Below are 4,510 nucleotides of genomic sequence, written 5' to 3' on the forward strand. Positions count from 1 at the left end.
CTTATCAATGAACTTCAAGGTCACAAAAAGTAACTGTAAGCACAGTTAGTCTTTCTCTGCCCTGGTTTATTCTTTTTAACCCTTCCAATGCTAAATTAGACCAATACCTGTTCTTAGTTTTATCACAAGAGGTCTAGATATATCTTAAGAGTAAAAGTACATTTAAAATGTATTCATAAATATTAATCTAAAATTGCTGAATGTTCACTTTTGGTAATCATTAAAGGATTAAGGTTTCTAAGAATAAAAAATTCTAATATGTTAAAAACAACTAAACTCCCAGGAGAAAAGCGGAGGAGGAACAAAGCTAAAGTCCGCAGCTGCCCTGGTGATTTAGAACTGTTTTGCTAGGCAGACTCAGCCCCTGAGAGCCAGGTCAAAGAAAGGGGGGCTGAATGCCTGAGCTGCCCGCTGCGGCCCTGAAAGAAGAAGCAGCAGCGAGAGAGTGGGGGGAACAGGGGCTGTTGCCGGCGGTGCAGCTAAGGGCGCTGGGCGCGCCCGCGGCACTCCGGGCGGTACTGGTTATGGTGTCGCCCCTAGCGCCCCGAGGGAACCCTGTGAGCCGAGATAATAAGGACCGCTGGGAGGCGTGGGGGGGGGGGGGGCGGAAGCCCCTGGTGGAGAAGAATTGGTGCACGTGGATCAACAAGAGCCTACAGGAGCTGCAGCAGCTGCTGGCGGGCACAAAGGTGAGGCTGGCGGGCCGGTGCCCAGGGGCTGCTGAGCGGGTGGACGGGGGTCAGGGCATTGCCTGGCCTCACCTCCCTCCCCCACCTGGCGCCCCTGCCGGCGCAGGTGCAGGCTAAGCTGGAGAACGCCGAGGTGCTGGAGCTGACGGTGTGGCGTGTGCTGCGGGAGTGCTGTGGGGCAGGGCTTGCGGGCGCAAGCAGCTGCAGGCAGAAGCCAGCGAGTGCTTCGCTGCCGGCTACATCCAGTGCATGCATAAGGTGTACACGTTCGTATCCACGTGCCAGGCCATCAACACCACCGTCACCGCCCAGCTCCTGAACCCCCTGCTTGAGTCCATACCACTGCAAAAGTGCAGCGGCTTCCGGGATTTGCTGGGGGATGCTCTGGCCGGGCCCCTGGGAGACCCTAGGCAGAGCAGCTGGCTCACAGGAGGGGCTGATATCTCCTTCTAGTGCACTCCCTTGAAAGAGGCCTGGTTGCTGCTCTGCCACAAAGGGAACTGGTAGAAAGGCAAGAAAGCAGGGCCCTAAGGGTTAACAAAAGGGCACTCTCCCTGGACCTGGGAGCCATCAGGACTTTGAAATTCTCCAAGAGAGGAGGAGTCTGACTCAGAGACTGGCCAAAACTTTGTTGGGTTAGGAGAACTGGAAGCTGCATATTGAACTTATAGACTGCAGTTTGCTGGGCAGAGGTCCAAGCCCAGCTGTATAGGGGTTAAGCTACCTGTGTACAGCAAAACAACTTAGTCCTGTGCCAGGATGCATTTAAGAAAATTGGACAGACTGTGTTTCTTGCTAGAAAGAAGAACTGGCTGTAATGTATGGCCCTGACAGTGGCCTGCAGAAAATTCTATAATAGACTCAGATGATGCCTGCATCTTCATGGACATAGCTCCAAAGAGACAAGGACAATTTTGCCTTATATGGGAAGGTCAAGAGTAGACTTTAGTCACCTACCTAAAATGTTTGTATAGCCCTACCATATCTCATGTTTAGTAGCAGAAGATTTACCTGCTTGAATCGGCCATGGTGCCAATATTATATTTCACTGTAGTAATATATTGTATCAACCTTCAATTCTCTTACAGGTTTAAATGTAGCTGTAACTGGCGAATGTCCAGTCTCCCACACTGAGGGACATTGTTATAGCTATGTGTTAGCTGTCCTGGAAGGGGGCTATGTGGGGTGAACCCCCAAAAGTAAAGGGTGTCTAGGTGCCAAGAGGGCAGGTGCCCAACTGGGCAAAGAAAAATACCCATCAGATTTTGGTCTCTATTGAGAGACAGTTGACAGTTGGCAGCCTGTATACTGTCTTGCAGGCCTGCGTGACCATGCCCATGTCAGGGGTGGTACGAACCTCAACTGTAGAAACCTGGGGAAAAGCCTATTTGGAATAGAAGGTTTGAGGCATGGTTATGCATTTTTAAAGGACATAGAAAGAAGGTTCAAAGGCTAATTTAAAAGTATGAAATTTAGAAGGGTTATGTATATAATAAGAAGGAGAAGAGAAATGTTAAAAGGAAATTAATCAAATAGTACAGGCCAATAAGCCAGAGAGAGTAAATAATTTACATTCTGCCTCCCTAAACAGAGGGTAAATAATTATGCCAAAGTACTTAGAGAGGACTGATAAAAAAAAATCCAGCAATTACTGTTTTGTTATAACTCTGAAGAGTCCATGAAAAGGAACTGGCAAGGAAAATCAGAAAATCTTAGAGCAGGTCAGTATGTTTTTCTCCTTATGTAATTCCTCCGAAATTTGGCAATGTTTAATAAGTCATGGAAATACATTTCTTTGCATAAATTCAATAAGACCGGTTTCCAATAGTGGTTTTATTAATGAAAACCTTTGACTGGAGTATCATGTTCTAAAGAGACCTGTCTAAGCTCTGAAGACTTGAAGCCTACAAGAGTGCCACAGAAAAAGTCTGGTATCCTGCTTCGGAGCCCTGAAGATGGCTGGTACTGGAGAGTCAGGCCCATGCCCTACCATCACTGGCAGTTAGAGTAGAAGGGGAGCAATAAGGACACCTCTGTGTCCCCGCGGAACCCCCACACACTCTGGGCCGCAATGAGTAGGAGGGCTACTGAGATGGGCCTTAAAGCCTCGGGCATGGGCCCAGGTGGAGTTGTTACAGGTGAGGGATTCACCTAACTCAGCAGATACTGCAGGCAGGCCTGATGGCGGCTGGATGGCTTGGCTTCCTGGCCCTATGGGGCACATTAAGATTCAATCATGAAATTCCAGCAAAGGTAGTCAGTTACCATTTTTGTTGTGTTTATGCAAACATCAGGCCAAATTGAATACAGTAGATAAATTCATCTTGATTTGGCTTTTTGATAGCCATAGAGGAATTTTTAAGAAGAAAAATCCTATTTCAATAGAAGTTGTTAAAGCTAAAATGGTTTCTTTCCCTTCCACCAGATTATTTGTTATAGTTTGTCTCTGCCAGGTCACAAGCCCAGCTCCTTCTGTGCCCAGGACAGCAGGGAGCCTGAGTGGAAGGTGACCTCTAACCAGACACACCCGCTGCAGATCACCCTGAAGAAGACAGCAGACCTCGTGGGACCCCTTGTAATCCTCCTAATGCTCTTGACTTTCGGCCCTTGCATTATTAACAGACTAGTCCGATTTGTCAAACAGCGCATGGGGTAGTCCAGTTGATGGTTTTGCAAGCCCAGTACAGGCCTCTAGCGACGGAAGGTGAAATAGAAATGCAGTCCGTCTCATGATTGAGCCGGAATTTCCAAGACAAGGGGAGAATGAAAGGACAGAACAGGACTGATAGCTGTGTTCCTATCTCCTCTTCCAGCAAAAGCCATAGAATGTATCAGTTACTCAGCCTGCCCTTATCTCAGCCAATGGGAATGCAAGGGAAAACAAACTCAAGGCTGAAAGTATGCTGAACACCCCCCTGTCTTTGTGTAACCAGACCCTAACTGCACCCTGCCCTTGCATCACTAGCCCCTGGCCCTCACTCACCAACTAGAATTGGCCAAATCAGTGGTCCGAGTGTGCCCCCACCCCCCGACCCCAAGCCCTATAAATTCTTTGTTCTCTTGGGACTCTGGGCTCTCTCTCACATCCAGTAATGGAGGCAGAGGGGGCCCAAGCTAGCCTGAATAAAAGACTCTATGCTTTTGCATCGGACTCGGCGCTCCCTGGTGGTTCTGTGTGGGGTCTTGAAATCTGGACAAAACACATATAAGCATAACCAATGGACATAAGACACTGGGGGGGGGGGGGGGGAGGCGTGGGGAGGCCGGGGGATTATTAAGGGCAGGAAAAAAAGAAGACATATGTAATACTCTTTGTAATACTTTAAGCAATAAAACAATTAATATAAAACAAACAAACAAACAAACAAAAAAACATTTCGAGCCCTGGCCAGTTTGGCTCAGTTGGTTGGGCATCATCCCCTGCACTGAAGGGCTGCCAATTTGATTCCAAGGCAGGGCATATGCTCAGATTTGGGGCTTGATACCCAGTAGGGGGTGAAATAGGAATTTTAGGGCTAAAATAGGACAGGTTTAGGAAATTTTAGAAATTTTGGAAATTAAGGGGACCATGGAGGAAGTACAGGGCTACAGAGCAGCAGAAGGTATATTTCCATAGAATAGGGAAGCTGAAAAGCTGCAACAGGTACATTTCCATAGAATGAGGGAGCTGGGAACAACAAATGGTCTAATTTACAAAATAAAGAGAAGAAAGCCCTTCATCCAGAAGAAGAAGAAAGCCCAAAGGGAATAGGAATACAATTAAGGAAGGAGTGGGGGAGAACCTCACATGTCCCATATGAGTTTCAATCTTTGAGCCTAGG

General features: G+C 47.6%; 1 pseudogene; it reads left to right on the top strand.

The window, feature by feature from the left end:
• The first annotated feature begins 524 nt into the window (after positions 1–524).
• LOC139006269 (transcription cofactor HES-6-like) lies at positions 525–1,142 on the top strand (annotated as a pseudogene).
• The last annotated feature ends 3,368 nt before the right edge of the window (positions 1,143–4,510 follow it).

The sequence above is a fragment of the Myotis yumanensis genome, unplaced genomic scaffold (assembly GCF_028538775.1).
Source record: "Myotis yumanensis isolate MYYU_CA2020_CCGP unplaced genomic scaffold, mMyoYum1.0.hap1 SCAF_3, whole genome shotgun sequence".
Lineage (NCBI taxonomy): Eukaryota > Metazoa > Chordata > Mammalia > Chiroptera > Vespertilionidae > Myotis > Myotis yumanensis.